This window comes from Nothobranchius furzeri, chromosome 2, assembly GCF_043380555.1.
Source record: "Nothobranchius furzeri strain GRZ-AD chromosome 2, NfurGRZ-RIMD1, whole genome shotgun sequence".
Lineage (NCBI taxonomy): Eukaryota > Metazoa > Chordata > Actinopteri > Cyprinodontiformes > Nothobranchiidae > Nothobranchius > Nothobranchius furzeri.
This window is the reverse complement of record NC_091742.1, coordinates 15,997,780-16,010,055: the sequence shown is the minus strand read 5'-3', so window position 1 is coordinate 16,010,055 and position 12,276 is coordinate 15,997,780. Positions and strand designations below refer to the sequence as shown.

Below are 12,276 nucleotides of genomic sequence, written 5' to 3'. Positions count from 1 at the left end.
AATAAACTATGGCTTCCTGTAGCACCGATTTGAACCAGTCGGCTAACATAAGGTTATTGTTACCCTTTCCATCTTTGCACTGTTTGGATGAAAAAAAATATCTAAATCCCTGATCGGTGTTATGTCACATAACACATAAGTAGAAGGCATTGACCATGATGTGATTTGAACACACAACCTTCTGATCTGGAATCAGACGCGCTACCGTTGCGCCACAGAGTCACCTGCCTATTAAATGGAAAATAAGAAAAATGTGAAGGTAAACCTTAAGTATGGCAAACATTCATTGACCTGAAAACAACTCTTAAAAGATGCAACACCAGTGATGTACAGATAAAACAACAGAGATCACAGTTCGAAAAAACCATCAGGACCACATCCTCTGTAAAATGTAGAGCCCTGATCCGTACAACACAAAAACAGATCCCCGCAACACCTTGGCTGTGCCTACTAATCCTGTCTATATATGTTATGAACAAAATTGGTGATAAAGGGCAGCCTTAGCAGAGTCCAATTCTTACTGGAAATGAGCTTGACTTATTGCAGGCAATGCGGACCGAGCTATGACACCGGTCATTTGGGGAACTAAGAGCCTGTGTCAGGAGCCCTGGTACCCCATACTCACGGAGTGCCACCCACAGGGCCCCCTGAGTAATGCGGTCAAAACCCTTCTCCAAATCCACAAAACACATGTTGATTGGTTGGATAAACTCTCACGTACATCTCCAGGATTCCCCTAATGGTATAAAGCTGATCCAGCTGAACCTGAGGGTTGACAATCCGTCTGACCTTCCTCTACAGGACCATTAACAAGACCTCACCAGGGAGGCTGTGGAGTGTGACCTCCCTGTTGTTGGAACACACTCTGCAGTCTCCTTTTTAGTAAGGGTAAACCTTAATTATAACAAACATTCATTGAGTTGAATAAAACTGTTCAATGATGCAACATAAGTGATGAACTGATAGCACAATGGCAGTTCTCTGGTCCAATTGAGTGCCTTCAATAAATGTTGGCATTCTGTACCACTGATTTTAACCAGTTGGCTTATATAGGGTTATTGTTGCCCTTTCCATCGTTGCAGTTATGATGATCAAACATTTACAGTCCTGACGATGGATTTGTAACCTTGAAGGTTTAAGTAGAAGTCTTTGACCCTGATGTGATTTGAACACACAACCTTCTGATCTGGAGTCAGACGCGCTACCATTGCGCCACAGAGTCAGGTGTCAACAAATGATAATGAAAATGAGCCGATGGTAAACCTTAACTAACACAAACATTCAATGACCTGAATAAAACTGTTCAACGACGCAACACCAGTGATGTACAGATAAAACAACAGAGATCACTGTCTGATTAAATAAACAGGACCACATCCTCTGTAAAAAAAAAAAAAAAAAGAGAGACTTGCTCCTTAGGCCACCAAAACAGATCCTCGCAAAACACCTTGGCTGTGCCTACAAATCCTGTCCAGAAATGCTATGAACAAATGTTGTGATAAAGGGCTGCGTTAGCAGAGGCCAATTCTTACCGGAAATGAGATAGACTTACTGACGGCAATGCAGACTATGCTACGATACCTGTCATTCGGTGACCTAACAGATTGTATCAGAAGGCCTGGTACCCGATGTTCAAAGAGTGCCCCCTGCAATGCCCCTGAGTAATGCAGTCAAAACCCTTCTCCAAATGCACAAAACACATGTAGATTGGTTGGGCCAACTCTCACGCACCCTCCAGGATCCACCTAAAGGTATAAAGCTGGTCCAGCGTTCCATGGCCAGGACGAAAACCACTATGTTGCTCCTGAATCTGAAGTTGGACAATCCATTTGACCTTCCTCTCCAGATCCCCGAAAACGACATTACCAGATAGACTGAGGAGAGTGATCTCCTTGTAGTTGGAACACACTGTGCGGCCCCCCTTTTTATTAGGGGTAAACCTTAATTATAACAAGCATTCATTGAGTTGAATAAAACTGTTTAATGATGCAACACAAGTGATGTAGTGATAGCCCAATGACAGTACTCTGGTCCAATTGAGGGCCTACAATAAACTATGGCTTCCTGTAGCACCGATTTGAACCAGTCGGCTTACATAAGGTTATTGTTACCCTTTCCATCTTTGCACTGTTTGGATGAAAAAAAATATCTAAATCCCTAATGGGTGTTATGTCACATAACACATAAGTAGAAGGCATTGACCCTGATGTGATTAGAACACACAACCTTCTGATCTGGAGTCAGACGCGCTACCATTGCGCCACAGAGTCACCTGCCTATAAAATAGAAAATAACAAAAAATGTGAAGGTAAACCTTAAGTATGGCAAACATTCATTGACCTGAAAACAACTCTTAAAAGATGCAAAACCAGTGATGTACAGATAAAACAACAGAGATCACAGTTCGAAAAAACCATCAGGACCACATCCTCTGTAAAATGTAGAGCCCTGATCCGTACAACACAAAAACAGATCCCCACAACACCTTGGCTGTGCCTACTAATCCTGTCTATATATGTTATGAACAAAATTGGTGATAAAGGGCAGCCTTAGCAGAGTCCAATTCTTACTGGAAATGAGCTTGACTTATTGCAGGCAATGCGGACCGAGCTATGACACCGGTCATTCGGGGAACTAAGAGCCTGTGTCAGGAGCCCTGGTACCCCATACTCACGGAGTGCCACCCACAGGGCCCCCTGAGTAATGTGGTCAAAACCCTTCTCCAAATCCACAAAACACATGTTGATTGGTTGGATAAACTCTCACGTACATCTCCAGGATTCCCCTAATGGTATAAAGCTGATCCAGCTGAACCTGAGGGTTGACAATCCGTCTGACCTTCCTCTACAGGACCATTAACAAGACCTCACCAGGGAGGCTGTGGAGTGTGACCTCCCTGTTGTTGGAACACACTCTGCAGTCTCCTTTTTAGTAAGGGTAAACCTTAATTATAACAAACATTCATTGAGTTGAATAAAACTGTTCAATGATGCAACATAAGTGATGAACTGATAGCACAATGGCAGTTCTCTGGTCCAATTGAGTGCCTTCAATAAACGTCGGCACTCTGTACCACTGATTTTAACCAGTTGGCTTATATAGGGTTATTGTTGCCCTTTCCATCGTTGCAGTTATGATGATCAAACATTTACAGTCCTGACGATGGATTTGTACCCTTGAAGGTTTAAGTAGAAGTCTTTGACCCTGATGTGATTTGAACACACAACCTTCTGATCTGGAGTCAGACGCGCTACCATTGCGCCACAGAGTCAGGTGTCAACAAATGATAATGAAAATGAGCCGATGGTAAACCTTAACTAACACAAACATTCAATGACCTGAATAAAACTGTTCAACGACGCAACACCAGTGATGTACAGATAAAACAACAGAGATCACTGTCTGATTAAACAAACAGGACCACATCCTCTGTAAAAAAAAAAAAAAGAGACTTGCTCCTTAGGCCACCAAAACAGATCCTCGCAAAACACCTTGGCTGTGCCTACAAATCCTGTCCAGAAATGCTATGAACAAATATTGTGATAAAGGGCTGTGTTAGCAGAGGCCAATTCTTACCGGAAATGAGCTAGACTTACTGCCGGCAATGCAGACTATGCTACGATACCTGTCATTCGGTGACCTAACAGATTGTATCAGAAGGCCTGGTACCCGATGTTCAAAGAGTGCCCCCTGCAATGCCCCTGAGTAATGCAGTCAAAACCCTTCTCCAAATGCACAAAACACATGTAGATTGGTTGGGCCAACTCTCACGCACCCTCCAGGATCCACCTAAAGGTATAAAGCTGGTCCAGCGTTCCATGGCCAGGACGAAAACCACTATGTTGCTCCTGAATCTGAAGTTGGACAATCGATTTGACCTTCCTCTCCAGATCCCCGAAAACGACATTACCAGATAGACTGAGGAGAGTGATCTCCTTGTAGTTGGAACACACTGTGCGGCCCCCCTTTTTATTAGGGGTAAACCTTAATTATAACAAGCATTCATTGAGTTGAATAAAACTGTTTAATGATGCAACACAAGTGATGTAGTGATAGCCCAACGACAGTACTCTGGTCCAATTGAGGGCCTACAATAAACTATGGCTTCCTGTAGCACCGATTTGAACCAGTCGGCTTACATAAGGTTATTGTTACCCTTTCCATCTTTGCACTGTTTGGATGAAAAAAAAATATCTAAATCCCTGATGGGTGTTATGTCACATAACACATAAGTAGAAGGCATTGACCCTTATGTGATTTGAACACACAACCTTCTGATCTGGAGTCAGACGCGCTACCGTTGCGCCACAGAGTCACCTGCCTATAAAATAGAAAATAAGGAAAATGTGAAGGTAAACCTTAAGTTTGGCAAACATTCATTGACCTGAAAACAACTGTTAAAAGATGCAACACCAGTGATGTACAGATAAAACAACAGAGATCACTGTCTGATTAAACAAACAGGACCACATCCTCTGTAAAAAAAAAAAAAGAGACTTGCTCCTTAGGCCACCAAAACAGATCCTCGCAAAACACCTTGGCTGTGCCTACAAATCCTGTCCAGAAATGCTATGAACAAATGTTGTGATAAAGGGCTGTGTTAGCAGAGGCCAATTCTTACCGGAAATGAGCTAGACTTACTGCCGGCAATGCAGACTATGCTACGATACCTGTCATTCGGTGACCTAACAGATTGTATCAGAAGGCCTGGTACCCGATGTTCAAAGAGTGCCCCCTGCAATGCCCCTGAGTAATGCAGTCAAAACCCTTCTCCAAATGCACAAAACACATGTAGATTGTTTGGGCCAACTCTCACGCACCCTCCAGGATCCACCTAAAGGTATAAAGCTGGTCCAGCGTTCCATGGCCAGGACAAAAACCACTATGTTGCTCCTGAATCTGAAGTTGGACAATCCATCTGACCTTCCTCTCCAGATCCCCGAAAACGACATTACCAGATAGACTGAGGAGAGTGATCTCCTTGTAATTGGAACACACTGTGCGGCCCCCCTTTTTATTAGGGGTAAACCTTAATTATAACAAGCATTCATTGAGTTGAATAAAACTGTTTAATGATGCAACACAAGTGATGTAGTGATAGCCCAACGACAGTACTCTGGTCCAATTGAGGGCCTACAATAAACTATGGCTTCCTGTAGCACCGATTTGAACCAGTCGGCTTACATAAGGTTATTGTTACCCTTTCCATCTTTGCACTGTTTGGATGAAAAAAAATATCTAAATCCCTGATGGGTGTTATGTCACATAACACATAAGTAGAAGGCATTGACCATGATGTGATTTGAACACACAACCTTCTGATCTGGAATCAGACGCGCTACCGTTGCGCCACAGAGTCACCTGCCTATAAATGGAAAATAAGAAAAATGTGAAGGTAAACCTTAAGTATGGCAAACATTCATTGACCTGAAAACAACTCTTAAAAGATGCAACACCAGTGATGTACAGATAAAACAACAGAGATCACAGTTCGAAAAAACCATCAGGACCACATCCTCTGTAAAATGTAGAGCCCTGATCCGTACAACACAAAAACAGATCCCCGCAACACCTTGGCTGTGCCTACTAATCCTGTCTATATATGTTATGAACAAAATTGGTGATAAAGGGCAGCCTTAGCAGAGTCCAATTCTTACTGGAAATGAGCTTGACTTATTGCAGGCAATGCGGACCGAGCTATGACACCGGTCATTCGGGGAACTTTGAGCCTGTGTCAGGAGCCCTGGTACCCCATACTCACGGAGTGCCACCCACAGGGCCCCCTGAGTAATGCGGTCAAAACCCTTCTCCAAATCCACAAAACACATGTTGATTGGTTGGATAAACTCTCACGTACATCTCCAGGATTCCCCTAATGGTATAAAGCTGATCCAGCTGAACCTGAGGGTTGACAATCCGTCTGACCTTCCTCTACAGGACCATTAACAAGACCTCACCAGGGAGGCTGTGGAGTGTGACCTCCCTGTTGTTGGAACACACTCTGCAGTCTCCATTTTAGTAAGGGTAAACCGTAATTATAACAAACATTCATTGAGTTGAATAAAACTGTTCAATGATGCAACATAAGTGGTGAACTGATAGCACAATGGCAGTTCTCTGGTCCAATTGAGTGCCTTCAATAAACGTCGGCGTTCTGTACCACTCATTTTAACCAGTTGGCTTATATAGGGTTATTGTTGCCCTTTCCATCATTGCAGTTTGGATGATCAAACATTTACAGTCCTGACGATGGATTTGTAACCTTGAAGTTTTAAGTAGAAGTCTTTGACCCTGATGTGATTTGAACACACACCCTTCTGATCTGGAGTCAGACGCGCTACCATTGCACCACAGAGTCAGGTGTCAACAAATGATAATGAAAATGAGCCGATGGTAAACCTTAACTAACACAAACATTCAATGACCTGAATAAAACTGTTCAACGACGCAACACCAGTGATGTACAGATAAAACAACAGAGATCACTGTCTGATTAAACAAACAGGACCACATCCTCTGTAAAAAAAAAAAAAAAAGAGAAACTTGCTCCTTAGGCCACCAAAACAGATCCTCGCAAAACACCTTGGCTGTGCCTACAAATCCTGTCCAGAAATGCTATGAACAAATGTTGTGATAAAGGGCTGTGTTAGCAGAGGCCAATTCTTACCGGAAATGAGCTAGACTTACTGCCGGCAATGCAGACTATGCTACGATACCTGTCATTCGGTGACCTAACAGATTGTATCAGAAGGCCTGGTACCCGATGTTCAAAGAGTGCCCCCTGCAATGCCCCTGAGTAATGCAGTCAAAACCCTTCTCCAAATGCACAAAACACATGTAGATTGGTTGGGCCAACTCTCACGCACCCTCCAGGATCCACCTAAAGGTATAAAGCTGGTCCAGCGTTCCATGGCCAGGACGAAAACCACTATGTTGCTCCTGAATCTGAAGTTGGACAATCCATTTGACCTTCCTCTCCAGATCCCCGAAAACGACATTACCAGATAGACTGAGGAGAGTGATCTCCTTGTAGTTGGAACACACTGTGCGGCCCCCCTTTTTATTAGGGGTAAACCTTAATTATAACAAGCATTCATTGAGTTGAATAAAACTGTTTAATGATGCAACACAAGTGATGTAGTGATAGCCCAACGACAGTACTCTGGTCCAATTGAGGGCCTACAATAAACTATGGCTTCCTGTAACACCGATTTGAACCAGTCGGCTTACATAAGGTTATTGTTACCCTTTCCATCTTTGCACTGTTTGGATGAAAAAAATATATCTAAAATCCTGATGGGTGTTATGTCACAAAACACATAAGTAGAAGGCATTGACCCTGATGTGATTTGAACACACAACCTTCTGATCTGGAGTCAGACACGCTACCGTTGCGACACAGAGTCACCTGCCTATAAATTTGAAAATAAGAAAAATGTGAAGGTAAACCTTAAGTATGGCAAACATTCATTGACCTGAAAACAACTCTTAAAAGATGCAACACCAGTGATGTACAGATAAAACAACAGAGATCACAGTTCGAAAAAACCATCAGGACCACATCCTCTGTAAAATGTAGAGCCCTGATCCGTACAACACAAAAACAGATCCCCGCAACACCTTGGCTGTGCCTACTAATCCTGTCTATATATGTTATGAACAAAATTGGTGATAAAGGGCAGCCTTAGCAGAGTCCAATTCTTACTGGAAATGAGCTTGACTTATTGCAGGCAATGCGGACCGAGCTATGACACCGGTCATTCGGGGAACTAAGAGCCTGTGTCAGGAGCCCTGGTACCCCATACTCACGGAGTGCCACCCACAGGGCCCCCTGAGTAATGCGGTCAAAACCCTTCTCCAAATCCACAAAACACATGTTCATTGGTTGGATAAACTCTCACGTACATCTCCAGGATTCCCCTAATGGTATAAAGCTGATCCAGCTGAACCTGAGGGTTGACAATCCGTCTGACCTTCCTCTACAGGACCATTAACAAGACCTCACCAGGGAGGCTGTGGAGTGTGACCTCCCTGTTGTTGGAACACACTCTGCAGTCTCCTTTTTAGTAAGGGTAAACCTTAATTATAACAAACATTCATTGAGTTGAATAAAACTGTTCAATGATGCAACATAAGTGGTGAACTGATAGCACAATGGCAGTTCTCTGGTCCAATTGAGTGCCTTCAATAAACATTGGCGTTCTGTAGCACTGATTTTAACCAGTTGGCTTATATAGGGTTATTGTTGCCCTTTCCATCGTTGCAGTTTGGATGATTAAACATTTACAGTCTTGATGATGGATTTGTAACCTTGAAGGTTTAAGTAGAAGTCTTTGACCCTGATGTGATTTGAACACACAACCTTCTGATCTGGAGTCAGACGCGCTACCATTGCGCCACAGAGTCAGGTGTCAACAAATGATAATGAAAATGAGCCGATGGTAAACCTTAACTAACACAAACATTCAATGACCTGAATGAAACTGTTCAACGACGCAACACCAGTGATGTACAGATAAAACAACAGAGATCACTGTCTGATTAAACAAACAGGACCACATCCTCTGTAAAAAAAAAAAAAGAGAGACTTGCTCCTTAGGCCACCAAAACAGATCCTCGCAAAACACCTTGGCTGTGCCTACAAATCCTGTCCAGAAATGCTATGAACAAATGTTGTGATAAAGGGCTGTGTTAGCAGAGGCCAATTCTTACCGGAAATGAGCTAGACTTACTGCCGGCAATGCAGACTATGCTACGATACCTGTCATTCGGTGACCTAACAGATTGTATCAGAAGGCCTGGTACCCGATGTTCAAAGAGTGCCCCCTGCAATGCCCCTGAGTAATGCAGTCAAAACCCTTCTCCAAATGCACAAAACACATGTAGATTGGTTGGGCCAACTCTCACGCACCCTCCAGGGTCCACCTAAAGGTATAAAGCTGGTCCAGCGTTCCATGGCCAGGACGAAAACCACTATGTTGCTCCTGAATCTGAAGTTGGACAATCCATATGACCTTCCTCTCCAGATCCCCGAAAACGACATTACCAGATAGACTGAGGAGAGTGATCTCCTTGTAGTTGGAACACACTGTGCGGCCCCCTTTTTATTAGGGGTAAACCTTAATTATAACAAGCATTCATTGAGTTGAATAAAACTGTTTAATGATGCAACACAAGTGATGTAGTGATAGCCCAACGACAGTACTCTGGTCCAATTGAGGGCCTACAATAAACTATGGCTTCCTGTAGCACCGATTTGAACCAGTCGGCTTACATAAGGTTATTGTTACCCTTTCCATCTTTGCATTGTTTGGATGAAAAAAAAATCTAAATCCCTGATGGGTGTTATGTCACATAACACATACATAGAAGGCATTGACCATGATGTGATTTGAACACACAACCTTCTGATCTGAGGTCAGACGCGCTACCGTTGCGCCACAGAGTGACCTGCCTATAAAATAGAAAATAAGAAAAATGTGAAGGTAAACCTTAAGTATGGCAAACATTCATTGACCTGAAAACAACTCTTAAAAGATGCAACACCAGTGATGTACAGATAAAACAACAGAGATCACAGTTCGAAAAAACCATCAGGACCACATCCTCTGTAAAATGTAGAGCCCTGATCCGTACAACACAAAAACAGATCCCCGCAACACCTTGGCTGTGCCTACTAATCCTGTCTATATATGTTATGAACAAAATTGGTGATAAAGGGCAGCCTTAGCAGAGTCCAATTCTTACTGGAAATGAGCTTGACTTATTGCAGGCAATGCGGACCGAGCTATGACACCGGTCATTCGGGGAACTAAGAGCCTGTGTCAGGAGCCCTGGTACCCCATACTCACGGAGTGCCACCCACAGGGCCCCCTGAGTAATGCGGTCAAAACCCTTCTCCAAATCCACAAAACACATGTTGATTGGTTGGATAAACTCTCACGTACATCTCCAGGATTCCCCTAATGGTATAAAGCTGATCCAGCTGAACCTGAGGGTTGACAATCCGTCTGACCTTCCTCTACAGGACCATTAACAAGACCTCACCAGGGAGGCTGTGGAGTGTGACCTCCCTGTTGTTGGAACACACTCTGCAGTCTCCTTTTTAGTAAGGGTAAACCTTAATTATAACAAACATTCATTGAGTTGAATAAAACTGTTCAATGATGCAACATAAGTGGTGAACTGATAGCACAATGGCAGTTCTCTGGTCCAATTGAGTGCCTTCAATAAACATCAGCGTTCTGTACCACTGATTTTACCCAGTTGGCTTATATAGGGTTATTGTTGCCCTTTCCATCGTTGCAGTTTGGGTCCTGACGATGGATTTGTATTCTTGAAGGTTTAAGTAGAAGTCTTTGACCCTGATGTGATTTGAACACACAACCTTCTGATCTGGAGTCAGACGCGCTACCATTGCGCCACAGAGTCAGGTGTCAACAAATGATAATGAAAATGAGCCGATGGTAAACCTTAACTAACACAAACATTCAATGACCTGAATAAAACTGTTCAACGACGCAACACCAGTGATGTACAGATAAAACAACAGAGATCACTGTCTGATTAAACAAACAGGACCACATCCTCTGTAAAAAAAAAAAAAAAAGAGAGACTTGCTCCTTAGGCCACCAAAACAGATCCTCGCAAAACACCTTGGCTGTGCCTACAAATCCTGTCCAGAAATGCTATGAACAAATGTTGTGATAAAGGGCTGTGTTAGCAGAGGCCAATTCTTACCGGAAATGAGCTAGACTTACTGCCGGCAATGCAGACTATGCTACGATACCTGTCATTCGGTGACCTAACAGATTGTATCAGAAGGCCTGGTACCCGATGTTCAAAGAGTGCCCCCTGCAATGCCCCTGAGTAATGCAGTCAAAACCCTTCTCCAAATGCACAAAACACATGTAGATTGGTTGGGCCAACTCTCACGCACCCTCCAGGATCCACCTAAAGGTATAAAGCTGGTCCAGCGTTCCATGGCCAGGACGAAAACCACTATGTTGCTCCTGAATCTGAAGTTGGACAATACATCTGACCTTCCTCTCCAGATCCCCGAAAACGACATTACCAGATAGACTGAGGAGAGTGATCTCCTTGTAGTTGGAACACACTGTGCGGCCCCCTTTTTATTAGGGGTAAACCTTAATTATAACAAGCATTCATTGAGTTGAATAAAACTGTTTAATGATGCAACACAAGTGATGTAGTGATAGCCCAACGACAGTACTCTGGTCCAATTGAGGGCCTACAATAAACTATGGCTTCCTGTAGCACCGATTTGAACCAGTCGGCTTACATAAGGTTATTGTTACCCTTTCCATCTTTGCACTGTTTGGATGAAAAAAAAAATCTAAATCCCTGATGGGTGTTATGTCACATAACACATACGTAGAAGGCATTGACCCTGATGTGATTTGAACACACAACCTTCTGATCTGGAGTCAGACGCGCTACCGTTGCGCCACAGAGTCACCTGCCTATAAAATAGAAAATAAGAAAAATGTGAAGGTAAACCTTAAGTATGGCAAACATTCATTGACCTGAAAACAACTCTTAAAAGATGCAACACCAGTGATGTACAGATAAAACAACAGAGATCACAGTTCGAAAAAACCATCAGGACCACATCCTCTGTAAAATGTAGAGCCCTGATCCGTACAACACAAAAACAGATCCCCGCAACACCTTGGCTGTGCCTACTAATCCTGTCTATATATGTTATGAACAAAATTGGTGATAAAGGGCAGCCTTAGCAGAGTCCAATTCTTACTGGAAATGAGCTTGACTTATTGCAGGCAATGCGGACCGAGCTATGACACCGGTCATTCGGGGAACTAAGAGCCTGTGTCAGGAGCCCTGGTACCCCATACTCACGGAGTGCCACCCACAGGGCCCCCTGAGTAATGCGGTCAAAACCCTTCTCCAAATCCACAAAACACATGTTGATTGGTTGGATAAACTCTCACGTACATCTCCAGGATTCCCCTAATGGTATAAAGCTGATCCAGCTGAACCTGAGGGTTGACAATCCGTCTGACCTTCCTCTACAGGACCATTAACAAGACCTCACCAGGGAGGCTGTGGAGTGTGACCTCCCTGTTGTTGGAACACACTCTGCAGTCTCCTTTTTAGTAAGGGTAAACCTTAATTATAACAAACATTCATTGAGTTGAATAAAACTGTTCAATGATGCAACATAAGTGGTGAACTGATAGCACAATGGCAGTTCTCTGGTCCAATTGAGTGCCTTCAATAAACATCAGCGTTCTG

At 43.4% G+C, this 12,276-nt stretch overlaps 11 non-coding genes across 11 annotated transcripts; all 11 read right to left on the bottom strand.

The window, feature by feature from the left end:
• Positions 1 to 150: 150 nt before the first annotated feature.
• Positions 151 to 222, bottom strand: trnaw-cca (transfer RNA tryptophan (anticodon CCA)). The gene has a single exon. It is a non-coding gene; the product is annotated as a tRNA-Trp (tRNA).
• Positions 223 to 1,150: 928 nt separating this feature from the next.
• On the bottom strand, positions 1,151 to 1,222 carry trnaw-cca (transfer RNA tryptophan (anticodon CCA)). Its single transcript has one exon. It is a non-coding gene; the product is annotated as a tRNA-Trp (tRNA).
• A 976-nt stretch (positions 1,223 to 2,198) lies between these two features.
• Positions 2,199 to 2,270, bottom strand: trnaw-cca (transfer RNA tryptophan (anticodon CCA)). The gene has a single exon. It is a non-coding gene; the product is annotated as a tRNA-Trp (tRNA).
• Positions 2,271 to 3,199: 929 nt separating this feature from the next.
• Positions 3,200 to 3,271, bottom strand: trnaw-cca (transfer RNA tryptophan (anticodon CCA)). The gene has a single exon. It is a non-coding gene; the product is annotated as a tRNA-Trp (tRNA).
• A 972-nt stretch (positions 3,272 to 4,243) lies between these two features.
• Positions 4,244 to 4,315, bottom strand: trnaw-cca (transfer RNA tryptophan (anticodon CCA)). Its single transcript has one exon. It is a non-coding gene; the product is annotated as a tRNA-Trp (tRNA).
• A 972-nt stretch (positions 4,316 to 5,287) lies between these two features.
• trnaw-cca (transfer RNA tryptophan (anticodon CCA)) lies at positions 5,288 to 5,359 on the bottom strand. Its single transcript has one exon. It is a non-coding gene; the product is annotated as a tRNA-Trp (tRNA).
• Positions 5,360 to 6,286: 927 nt separating this feature from the next.
• On the bottom strand, positions 6,287 to 6,358 carry trnaw-cca (transfer RNA tryptophan (anticodon CCA)). Its single transcript has one exon. It is a non-coding gene; the product is annotated as a tRNA-Trp (tRNA).
• A 976-nt stretch (positions 6,359 to 7,334) lies between these two features.
• On the bottom strand, positions 7,335 to 7,406 carry trnaw-cca (transfer RNA tryptophan (anticodon CCA)). The gene has a single exon. It is a non-coding gene; the product is annotated as a tRNA-Trp (tRNA).
• A 928-nt stretch (positions 7,407 to 8,334) lies between these two features.
• On the bottom strand, positions 8,335 to 8,406 carry trnaw-cca (transfer RNA tryptophan (anticodon CCA)). Its single transcript has one exon. It is a non-coding gene; the product is annotated as a tRNA-Trp (tRNA).
• A 1,953-nt stretch (positions 8,407 to 10,359) lies between these two features.
• On the bottom strand, positions 10,360 to 10,431 carry trnaw-cca (transfer RNA tryptophan (anticodon CCA)). Its single transcript has one exon. It is a non-coding gene; the product is annotated as a tRNA-Trp (tRNA).
• A 974-nt stretch (positions 10,432 to 11,405) lies between these two features.
• On the bottom strand, positions 11,406 to 11,477 carry trnaw-cca (transfer RNA tryptophan (anticodon CCA)). Its single transcript has one exon. It is a non-coding gene; the product is annotated as a tRNA-Trp (tRNA).
• Between the last annotated feature and the right edge of the window lie 799 nt (positions 11,478 to 12,276).